General features: G+C 37.3%; 1 long non-coding RNA gene across 1 annotated transcript; it reads left to right on the top strand.

Annotated features, from left to right (window-relative positions):
* The first annotated feature begins 2,601 nt into the window (after window positions 1-2,601).
* LOC127416788 (uncharacterized) lies at window positions 2,602-7,325 on the top strand. Its single transcript, XR_007893172.1, has 3 exons — window positions 2,602-2,741; window positions 5,812-6,629; window positions 6,911-7,325. It is a non-coding gene; the product is annotated as an uncharacterized LOC127416788 (long non-coding RNA).
* The last annotated feature ends 5,722 nt before the right edge of the window (window positions 7,326-13,047 follow it).

The raw sequence follows: 13,047 nt of genomic DNA, 5'->3' as shown, positions 1-13,047 counted from the left end.
TGTCCAATATAAACCTTCTTTTTGTAATAGATTTTTTGTTAAAGAACATAGAGACACGAAACCAGTGTCATGACCCTGTCCATTCTGAGTCAGACAGTGAGTAGGAAGAAGAGGATGTGATTGATCCTCAGTCAGCCCCAGGACCAGCCCATCAGCAGCCAGGACCAGCCTGTCTACAACAAGCTCATCAGCAGCCTGCAGGAGCAGGAATATGGATGGTGAAACTGAATGGTCTTCTGGCCCAAGGAATGCGCCGCCCCGCATGGCTGACAATGTTATAAGGATGCAACCAGGGCTGATGCGGATGGCGGTTACTTATGTGCAGGACATAAAGTCTTCTTTTGACATTTTTATCCAAAACACCATATAGAAAATCTTCCACTGCACTAACTTTGAGAGAATTTGTGTTTTTGGAGAGAGATGGAAGGAGATGGACCAAACTCATTTACATGCATACTTAGGGTTAAAAACACAAACATGTTGTGGCTCTATCAGACCCACAAACATTGGGTGAATAACATAAAAATTAACACCACTCAAGGGTTTAAAAACCCAGTAATGTTGTGTGTCCATCAAACACTGGGTGAATACTCAATATTTGAAGACCACACAAGGGTTATATATCTTCATATATTTCTGATTGTCTGATTGTCTTGCATGGGTAAACCATAAATGACAGCTTGTGTATTGTCTGCATTTCAAATTAATTGCAATTAAGTATAGAATCTTGTATAGAAAATAACACCTTTTTATTTCTTATACAATCTTTAAATGTGCTTAAGTTTTTACACACAGATCACACACAACCACTTTGTTCTCTTAAATTTGATGGTGTCTTTTTTCGTCAAGTTGACAGAAGGAGTGCTACCAACGGTCGTAGGTACTGCACTGAATCTGGTGGGGGGAAACTGTGCCAATTAAACTTTGTATACTTTTATATTATAACAAACATATTAATGTACAGATGAAATGTACTACATTTATACATACTACATTAATGACATTACATAAAGAAATATGTGCTTCTGATTAACTTAATAAAAGTTGACTATAGAACATTTGTTATGATGTTATTTGTAACATGAGGTTAACTGCATCAAGTAGTCAGCAGGGCAATGCTTCACCTAAACCTGTAGGTACTCAGTAGGGAGTTAAATATATTGCTGTATGATCATGTCATTGTCTTTAACTGATATTTACAAAACATTTTTAATTCAATTTGCTGGGAGCAAGGGCAGCTTGTGTTTTTCTTACTATAGTGGAATACAGGCGGGCTATCACAGTACAGGAGTGTCCCTCGGATTAACGGTCTACCACTGTTAACACAAACCTATATAGTGTATTTTCAGCTGTCATAACACCCCACTTTCACAAAACATATTCACTCTTCAAAAACTAACACCTATATGTAATAGTAATATTTTACTCATTACTGTATGGGTCTTTCATACACAGTACTGTCTATACAATATTATTTTCAATTCATTGCTGGGCAACAGTTAAGCATAGTAAACACAGATATTTACTACATCATGCCTGTTTCTGTCTCGACAGCTTACTGAACTGCAGATCCTGTTTAAAGTTTGTTTTCCACAAATATGTTTAACCAGAATTTGGCATGTAGTACATGTACAGTGGATATAAAAAGTCTACACACCCCTGTTAAAACAGTAGGTTTTTGTGATGTAAAACATGAAACAAAGATAAATCGTACCAAATTTTTTGCACCTTTAATGTAAAAATGACATGTCCAGGAAATACCTGTCTGTGGTTGCAGCGGTTTCGAGCTAGACGCCTGTCCCCACTGAATTACATGTGCATCAAATACCTGTCTGTGTTTACAGGGGTTTCGAGCGATAGACCTGTCCCCATTGTGTGATATGTGCATATGAACGCATCTAAATCATCAGTCTATGAACTAAATGGAGTGAATAAACAATAAAAAAGAAAAATGTAGACTAAAGTACTGAACCATTTTAAATGAATATCCTCTGGTTGCTGTTTCCCACCAGACTGGCTTCCATCATCTTTTCAAATATGTACATCTTCAGAAGAAGAGCTGAAACACCTTCTGGAAAGCCACAAACGGACAACTGGCACATCTCACACTGTTTGGTAATTTATCAGTTTCTAAATTAACTGAATGTTTATTTTATTTTTTCATGTGCCTATGAAGAACATTTATGTTAAGTTGTATAAAAATGCACATAAGACAGCTACTTTCATTAAACAATGCTTTATTTACAGTTTGATCACAATTGAACCCCATTTGTATGAAATATGAGCATTTACATTTATGCATTTGGCAGATGCTTTTATCCAAAGTGACTTACAGTGCCTTGCTCAATGACACAATGGTAGTGGCTGTGGGGATTAAACCAACAACCTTTTACTTACTAGTTCAGTGCTTTAGTCCACTACACCACCACCACTCCCAAGTAAGTAAGAGAAAGGGAATAGGGAATGTGCAATGAGTTTTAAATAAGTTATAAATGTCTCTCTCTCTCTCTCTCTCTCTCTCTCTCTCTCTCTCTCTCTCTCTCTCTCTCTCTCTCTCTCTCTCTCTCATTTCCTGGTGACAGGTCGGATGATAGTAAAAAAAAAAAAAAAAAAAAGTGACACCCATTTCTCTGGAAATTGGAAGACTATTCAGAACACATTCCTCTCTCTGTTAAAAGAAGAGTGATATATGCTTGCCAGCATGGAAAAAACTACAAAAAGACACCAAAACAGATGAGTTGGTATGTTCCTAAAGCACACATTTTCATGAGCTTAATGTATGTTGTATGAGAGTGGCAAAATATACATTTACTTATAGACAAAAGTTTAGGCACACCTATTTTTTTTTTTTATTATTACTATTTTTTACATTTTAGATTAATATTGAAGTCATTAAAACTATGGGAAAAAAATGGGAGTACAGAACTAGTGACCAAAAATAATCAACAAATCAATAAACAAATAAAAACTTTATACCTTTTGTCTGGATTCTAGCTCTGCACACACTGTTCATTCACAAGCAATGTCATGAGGCTCAACCTTATATGCTTTTTAAACCTTGTTGACTGCTTTTCTTAAACTATCTGGTGCAAATCCTCAATTTCTATAAAATTATATATATATATAAAAAGTTAGGTTTTGTAAAGAATAACACTGCAAAAAAAAAAAAAAAATTCAAGCATTAATGTATAAACCTTTAGTTCGGGAGGTTTTTAAGAACATGTTAAACAAAATCAGTTAGCAGGGTACCCACGGTCATGGAAACCCTGGAAATATAAAGGAATTTTGAAATTGTGTTTTCCAGGTTTTAAATAATAACCATGTCCTGTAGCGAATATGATATTTCATGATATGCAGTGCTCTGACAGGGTTTAACATTAAAGGGGTCATGAACTGAGAAATCAAAATGCCCTTGATCTTTTGACATATAAGAGGTCATTGTACTATAAAAACATCCTGTAAGTTTCAGAACTCAAAAATTTCTCTTTAGTCTAAAAACAGCTTATATTGAAGCCAATCTGCCAAAACGACAGGATGTGGAATGTGCCACTTTATTACGTAATAGTGTGGCTAAACACCGCCTCCGCAGAAGAAGAGCAACGCCTGCTTCTACATCACTGCCTGTTTAGCCACGCCCACCGATTCACGCATGTAGTAGGTAAATAACCAGAGAGGCAAACGCAGGTCTACGCAGAAACCAAACGATAAAGATGGCTCCGAAGACAACAAGACGCTGTGCATTGCCAAGTTGTGGAAAAACATAGTCTTTGCATTGCCTTCCTTCTGATCCCAACATTAGGAAAGAGTGGATGAACTTTATTTTTAATGAAGTTCCAGACCACATCAGTAAGAACTTGGTCCTTTGTTCACTTCATTTTACTTTCATTTGTTTTACAAACAAGGCATAATTCGACGCAGGATTTTCAGAAAGATTGAAACTAAAAGACGATGCTGTGCCGACTATATTGGATCCGACAATAATGTCGCACCACACAAGTGTGAGTAACTGTTTTTGTTACTTGGTCACTATTGCTTTGTCTGTTATTACAGATCGTTTGATATGCACTGAGTATTTATGTGTTTTTAACCTAAATCACAGCAGCGTCCATCTATGAAGGATGTAGGCTGTCAAACATACATGCAGAAGTTTACATCGGTGGGCACACAGCTGTCCTTTGGAACCTAATCATAGAAGCAAAGCAAAGGTTTTTTAAATATGCAAAACTATTAGCCAATCATACCAGTGGGCGTTTACTTCCCAGACTACAATCTGCCACGCCTATTCAAATGGTGTGTTACGATGAAGGGGGTCAAAATAGGACAGAAAATAGCCTATTACTTCTAAATTATGATGTTTTTTGATGTAAAAATCTTGATAACATTATAAGTGGACCTCAGAGAACAGTACAAAATAAAAAAGGCAGTTCATGACCCCTTTAAGTTTTAATTGTTGATGTCCCAGGCAGGTCATAACTTCATTCATCAGTAATTTTCAATTTTCAGCACATTCCTACTGATGACTCCAAGAGTATAAAAAATGATTCTCACAATTTCAAAAATACATAAATATTCAGCTAGATAATGTTACTTTGTGGATAATTTAAAATTAAGTGGATTTTGCAACAAGTTAAACACTTTATAGAAATTACAGAACCATCAAATATGCACTGCCCTTGTTTCTCATTGTTGTTCAAACTAATGTTGGCTACAAACCCGTTGCTAAGTTTATATGTGAAAATGAGACAACCAGAGCAATAGCTGAAGCTCTTAACTTCTTGAAACAATGGAATCTGCATTGGAAGTACATGCTTGATTATTCACAACAGGAATACCAAGCTCTGGACAATACATTTCCAAATGCACAGAAGTATTTATGCTCATTCCATCGTGAGCAAGCTTGGATAGGATGGACGGTCCAGTTGGAGTGAAATTTTTTTTCCCCGTTTTATTTGTTACCAGTTTATCATCTTACTCTGTTTTTCATTTTAATCCTGGATATGTGAGATAATGTATGTTTTGCATTGATTGATTGATTTTTTTACTTTTCATTAGAAGTAAACCAATACAACCTTAAAATTACTTTACAGTTTTCCAAAAAATCTTCAACATTCAAAAGTACTTTCACTAAACTATTACATATTTTTCTTAGTGGGTAGTGTTTAGTTGTTTCATTTATATTTACTTTTCATCTGTACTGTAAATTGGTAATATGAAACATCTAGGTAAACCCTATTCTTATAGTGTTTAATATCCCATGCACTCTCTTTCTGGCAGCCAAGAACAAGTTGTCCCACTCTGAGCAAAATGAACTTCTTGGACACCTTCGTGAGATAGCTAGTGCCCCAAGTGAATCATCTTGTGATAGGGAGGTTGACAGACTGAAAGAGAGCAAAGTTTACAAGTCATTTGAAGTCAGGCATTATGTTGATACAAGGTGGCTATGTATTCAGGAGGTGAGGTACTGCACTGGACATGTTCTGTGTTCCACATGTTCAATTGTCAGTACAGTACATTTAGATTGGTGTAAAAGTACAGGCCAGCATTTAGTTCTCTCTGAAATTCTTAAACCCTGTCAACACCAGACAGACACAACAAAAGCAAGTCATTATCGTCACTGATCCAGTCTACCCGACAGTAAATAGATGCCCCAATCTATTTTGCACTGTGTCTGCTGGCACTATTCCTGCCAGCAAGACAAATGGACTGGTTTAGGATGTTCACTTTCATGCATCCAGTGTAGACAGGGTGTAATGTACCATTCTTTCTGCATCAACTACCTTCATCAAAGTAATATGTTATTTTGTTTTACAGTGGTGCTGTAGGGCCTATGTACCACAAGGATTCTCTGTGGCAGTTACCACCAACAATGGAGTTGAGGCACTCAATAAATCATTGAAGAGCTTCTACCTCAAATTTTCTGGAACAGGAAGTCTTTCATCTCTGCTTGAAACTATGATATGCGAGTTCATCCCAGAACAGTTGCTATCGTACAGTAGACTCAACTTCTTCTACAGTAGTGAATGCAAGACATACAATCAAGATGTTCCAACGTTCCTGAGAGACAGACCCAGGAGTTTTGTCAAACATTGCTTAAACGGTATCTAAGCAGCTTCCATCTATTCAAAAGAATATGTTGAGGTACTTGGAAAGGAATCTTCTAAGGTAAAGAGTGAGACAACCTCTGCATGGTACAGAGTTGAACTCGGTGACTCTGAAAGGTACCCATCTTGTGAATGTGTGTCCTTCAAAAGAATGTTCTTACCATGCAAGAATTTCTTTGCTGTTTTTAGTCACTCTGACAAAACATGGGGAGACCTTAGCCCAGTGTACTGTCGAAGCCCATATATAACTCTGGATTTCAGTGCTGCTCTAACCAATCCACCAATCACTGAAAACAGCACTCAAGAAGATGTCTCTACTGACTTTTGTGTTAGTCCTCTGCCTGCCTTGTGTTGTTCATGACCTTTGTAAAACACTGAAATCCAGTTTACTCAAGGATCATGGCCTGGTTCTCCAGCAGGAAGAAGCTATCAAGCAAAACCTTCTGGCTTTACCAAGTCGCTGTTAGAAGGCCAAACAAAAAACTGACAGAAAACGCAAAATGAGAGTGATGGAAGTTGCAAACAAAGGTTTGTTTTATTACAATGCAATGGTAAAAAAATGTATGTTAATTAATTTTATTGCTATACAATGTTTGCCAAAGTTTTCTGTAAATTATGTACTATTTACTTAGCTGTTTTGTTTTGTTGACCTGTCAACATTTTGTATAGTACACTTGTCTTGTGTTGGCATTTGGCAACCTTTTAATAGTTCATTGTTGAAAAGGGCTATATGTGCTATACAAATGCTGTGTTTTCTCTATGCTTCATTTTATTTATTCAGTTTCATATTCTTTTCATTTCCTTGTCAGAGGATGGGTATTTCCATAAAAAGTCTAAAAAGACAGAGAGGACAGAAGACACAGTTATGGACAAAGACTTGCTTCAGGCAATATACAGTTACTATACTATTAATGTATCTGCTATTACTGCATGAAATCTAATCTGTGTTTTTCTCTTCAGCTGAAACAGACATGTGGTGTGGAGGTCTCTGTGGATGAAACAAAGAAAGCATCCACATTGATACACGCTGACAAAAGTTCTCTTGTGAACCATAGTGAAAACTTACCTAGGTTAACAAAAGTGAAATAATGTGATCGTGAAATAAAATAATGTGTTCTGTCAATAAAGTCTCTCCACTGAGCAAATTCTTTGAGCTTGTTTATATGTATGTTGCATATATGTTTGGGACATGGCATCAGAGGTGAGACATATTCTGGAACAAGATAACCCAAACATGGTGATAAGCACAGCTTTCAATCTATGCATTAGACAGAGCGACCTGGCAACGCTGGAGGAGGGTTGCTGGCTCAATGACATGGTAAGAGTGAAAGTGAACATGAGATGAAAAAATGACCCTTATTCACATTATTTGTCTTATTTGAATGAATATTCAGTCCACTTTTTTTCTCAAAAAAGAAATAAAAATGCTTCTGTTCGTAATGAATAAAAATGCATCTACTTGCTTGATGTCAGAAGTGGCTTTCTTTTTTGGATGACTGCACAAATTACACTTTTTCAACCCCTCCCCTCTGACCAACTACCATCCCAGTTAAGTACATCACTTTTCATGATCTGTTAAATTCAGGGCCATTTTTTTTTTTCTGTTTAAATTATTATTATTTTTTTCCTTCAGGAAAGTAACTTTATAGAAGTAAAATCAGTTGTAATTGGGTATTATTCATTTTGACTTAAGTTCGTCCAGCATAATTCTTTTAGTTAACTTGCCTTGCTTTTGAAGGTGCAATAAATAGAGAGACAAAATTAGGAAAAATAATACTGATAATACTGTAGACAGTCTTTGTTATAAATCTACACTGTTTTGCTTGTTTGCATTAAAAGCCCACAGACATCAAAACAATGTACAGTAAAAATAAAGCTGATGTACTGTGAATAGTTGAATTAGACAAAATAACCCCTGATTTCTTTACATATTGGCATTGGTCTGCTTAATCTGATCATTTTAAAAAGCTGTAATGTTGGCTGTCATAGATTTTCAGCATACTTAACATGTGTAAATATTTGTATGAACATAAAAAGATGCGACAACTAAGACATAAACTGAACAAGTTTCACAGACATGTGACTAACAGAAATGGAATAATGTGTCCCTGAACAAAGAGGGGGTCAAAATCAGTAGGGGCCTGGGTAGCTCAGTGGTAAAATACGCTGGCTACCACCCCTGGAGTTCGCTAGTTCGCTAGTTTGAATCCCAGGGCGTGCTGAGTGACTCCAGCCAGGTCTCCTAAGCAACCAAATTGGCCCGGTTGCTAGGGAGGGTAGAGTCACATGGGGTAACCTCCTCGTGGTCGCTATAATGTGGTTTGTTCTCGGTGGGGCGCATGGTGAATTGAGCGTGGTTGCCGCGGTGGATGGCGTGAAGCCTCCACACGCACTATATCTCCGTGGCAGTGCGCTCAACAAGCCACGTGATAAGATGCGCGGGTTGACTGTCTCAGACGCGGAGGCAACTGGGATTTGTCCTCCGCCACCCGGACTGAAGCGAATCACTATGCGACCACAAGGACTTAGAGCGCATTGGGAATTGGGCATTCCAAATTGGGAGAACAAGGGGAAACCCCCCCCCCCATTAAGTACTACAGTGCATTGTTAAATGTGAGCCAAAATCATCACAATTAAAAGAACCAAAGACTTAAACTACTTCAGTCTGTGTGCATTGAATTTATTTAATACACGAGTTTCACAATTTGAGTTGAATTACTGAAATAAATGAACTTTTCCACGACATTCTAATTTATTGAGATGCACCTGTATGCATGTCTCATGTGCGATTAATTAACAGGAAATACCTCATGGAGGAGTACAAAATCAAAAAAGGCTGCATCATGGAGGCTTCCAGATGTGGACCATCGGCCGAATGAGAACCAATTTATGCATACCACCATGTAATAAATTATACAAATATTCTTCAAACTGTCCTTTTATAGTATACAGCATTAGCTATTATATATTAATCATACTTTCCTTTAACATGTATGTTTGTATGCTCATATTTAACAAAGCAGCTCCACTGATAGTTCACCTCTGACACATTTCACTGTTCAACTACAGCAAACCTTCATGTGCTGAAATGTGCACACACCCGGCTCCTTTCATATGCCTGTTTTGTATGGCATGAACATACTATCAAAATTATTCACAAATGCATAAACACTTATACATCAATTTGGTAAATGTCATACATGCATCTTAATATCCACACACAAATGCCTTTCAACTTGCGTCTGTGTAATTTATTATTAAATGAATATGCAGCTATTTGTACAAATAGAGCCATATTTGAGAATATAAATGTTCCCTTTTGTTCAAATAAATCACAGTTTGGGGATGCAACCAAATGAAGATGTTCCAAATGAAACACAAAATGGTCTTGTGAAGCAGTGAATGTGCATTTGTGGATCAAGTGACACGCGTGCAATCATTGACGTCTTTTTGTGTGTTTTCTGTTTCATTCATTTGAATTTTGAGACTTCCTTTCCGCTGGTTTTGCCTTGCACGATCTACACGTAACTTTGTGTAATAAAAGCAGCTACCGCTAGACGGCGGTCTCATTTTACAGATGTATTGTCAGGTGGGGTCACTCGGCATGCACAGTTTATAAGCACCACTTCAAACAAACAGCATCTGAGATCAGCAGAAAGAATCAAAGGTTTGTCTCAATTTTTCTCATATATAATCAAGAATAATGTCCTGTCACATTGTAAAAGGCAAAAAAAGTCAATTTTAGATTTGTGTTACATGTCAGTAGCTTTCTAGCTAATAGGATTCCAACACCTTTTTTTTTTTTTTAAAAGCCATCAAAGTTTTTCTATACATGATTGTTCTCTCTTTCTATGTAGTGTGACATTCCAGTCATACGAAAGGTGATGGTGTGGGAGATAGTACATCAGAAGATCCTGTATAGCCAGTCTCTCCACGAATGCTCAAAGCACCATTGTGTTCGGCATCAAACAGCTGCTTGACAGTAGCAGCAAATGACAGCTGAGTGGAAACAATGCCCAAACGAAAGTGCAAATTTACAGAAGATTTGCACAAAAAATTCCCATGCTTTCATCCAGGTCGAGATCCGTGGGAAGCAGAATGTATGACATGTAAAGCTGGCACTTATGTGTCAGTTGCTAATAAAGGTGCAAGTGATTTAGAAGCACACATTAGCTCTGCGAAGCATAAACGTTCAGCAAAAGGTGAAATTTCATCAGGTAAATTAACGGACTACTTTTTGCGACCAGGTAAAATTGTTATCACATTGCTTTATTTTCCATGGCCATTCAAAATAATAGTAATAGTAAATGAAGGTACACTCATGGCATCAAATATTTTATTTTAGTACATGGACATTCAAAAGAATGTTGGAAATTTGTATTTATTTATATATATTTATGTTATGCTAATAGAGTGTCTTTTTCACTATATTAAAGTTTGCATTCATATTAACACTGTTTTGAACCCTGTTATTCCACAGCATACTAGCTTCCTCTGTGCTTTAATTAAACTACACCCATCCCGTCAGCATTTCATCATGTTAAACTCCCCCACTTCTCACCTCTGCTCTCAGTCTCGGTTTCACAATACAAGCACCTCATACAATTAATCTCAGTCACTCAAACCAGACTTTTGTTTTCTCTTTACATTTTTTTAAGTACCTTTGTGCAGGAAGAGAACAAGATTACATGTCAGGTTACATTTTGTGGATTTTATGTTGTATTATCGTCCAGACAGTCATTTACATTTATTATAGTTTATTAGACAAATGTCGCAAAAGTCACTGTGTAATTTGCACCCTGGGCACAATATTTAATTAAGTTGTATATCAATTAAACAGTATATCAAACATATATCATCATGTATCAGTGCTTCACATATTTAAAGAGCTTCTTCGCTCTTTGCATAAGACTTCACGCAATAGCATCAATGGTCTCTGCGCATCAGGACACCAGCGCAAAACAAAGGTGAAGATTCATGAAAGTGCTGAGGTCTTCCTTTGATGGGCACTAGGCCAGATATCCTGCCCCTGGTCACAGGAACTTCTTCCATCTAACAGAGCAAACAAACAAGATCAGCAGCACAGAAAGTGCAGGCAGCATTTTAATCAGACATTTTGTAAATTATGTAATTGGATAATGTATTTGAAATTTAAATGACATTTACCCATGTCTACTGCCCAAAAAAGCTAAAACACTTTAACTACGGCAACACTGAAACATACTGTTTTGTTTACCGTTTTGACTTTGCAGACAAGCACTAAGCCAGGAAATAACTTTTGGGTGGGCCTCAATAAAAATGGATGGGCCGGGGCCTAGTATTGGCGCTGACTACCATCCCTGGAGTCACGAGTTCGAATCCAGGGCGTGCTGAGTGACTCCAGTCAGGTCTCCTAAGCAACCAAATTGGCCTGGTTGCTAGGGAGGGTAGAGTCTCATGGGGTAACCTCCTCGTGGTCATGATTAGTGGTTCTCGCTCTCAATGGGGCGTGTGGTGAGTTGTGTGTGGATCGCGGAGAGTAGCATCAGCCTCCACATGCTGTGAGTCTCCGCGGTGTCATGCACAGCAAGTCATGTGATAAAATGCACGGATTGACGGTCTCAGAAGCGGAGTCAACTGAGGCTTGTCCTCCACCACCCGGATTGAGGTGAGTAACTGTGCCACCATGAGGACCTATTAAGTAGTGGGAATTGGGCATTCCAAATTGGGAGAAAAGGGAATAAAATAAAAAATAAAAAAAATGGATGGGCCAAGTTTTCGGCCAATTATTTTTTTTTACCAATTTTTTCTTAGCAACAGAGATGCGGCACATTCAAACAGTTCTTTCACACTTTTTTTTTTAACTATTTTATAAATATATATTTGAAGTCAAAGAATAATGTCTAATATTCTGAGTGGGCCTGAGTCTATTTTGGGTGGGCCTAAGCCCATCCTGGTCCACCCTTGGCTATGCCAATGTATGCAGGGCTGATCTTAAGTTTTTTGGTGAATGTTCTACTATACTCACCCATAAGTGCTAGCAGACAGGTTTATTTTTCATGGCCTCTTCAGAGATTTATCACCACAGACCTGTGAAGCTACAGTAGTTCATGATTGTTCAGATTATACAGTGACAAGCAAAACTGACCATGCATATTCATTTAAGGGTGTGATGGAAGCTTAAAGAAAACAATTGAGTAAAACGTCAAGCACAGATAGGCAACTAAAAATGAATTCGAAAAAACAAAACTGAAAAACGAATTTCCATGTTGGTTTTTTTAGCAAAAGGCTTGGAATAATTGAACGAACAGATCAGGCTTGAAAGAACTGAATTTATACTACAACACTCCTCCACCTCTTGTAGGAGCAGAGGTTGTCCTGGAAAGTTTTGGCATCTTCACACCTATATCTAATCATGGCTGATAAAGAGAGAAAATCAGACTTATCAGGGCAGTTACTGTGGTATCAGGTGATGTTTACAACCATAGCAACAGACTGAGAAGTTTACTTTCCATTCCGCTACTAGTTTTGGTTTCTCAGTACACTTCTTACATTATGCACTAAAGGTATTTAGATTATGACATGTGCAGTACTTTGCCCATCCCTTGAATGTTTTTGCATATTTGCACTTATATTTCAAAAAATCATATTACAATCATATTGAACTAATTTCAACAATACAAGTAACTACATTCCTACAGCACTGCAGAGCTCAACTGTTTCTCAACACTTAGAAGGAATATGAAAAGACCAAGTACCAGCTCAAGGAAAAAATATCTATTTGTATTGTTTAATATAGATTAAGATATGCAAATTAATCCTTATTGCAGTGCATGTTCAAGTGTGTGCATTTGCCATGCAGTTTTATTTAAAGGGACTTACAAAGTGTTGAAGCAATACAATTTATCAATACATGCAGAATCAAACCCATGACTTTGGTGTTGCTAGCACTCAAATTGCATTCAAA

The sequence above is a fragment of the Myxocyprinus asiaticus genome, chromosome 26 (genome assembly GCF_019703515.2).
Source record: "Myxocyprinus asiaticus isolate MX2 ecotype Aquarium Trade chromosome 26, UBuf_Myxa_2, whole genome shotgun sequence".
Classification (NCBI taxonomy): Eukaryota; Metazoa; Chordata; class Actinopteri; order Cypriniformes; family Catostomidae; genus Myxocyprinus; species Myxocyprinus asiaticus.
This window is presented reverse-complemented; position numbering and strand designations above follow the sequence as displayed.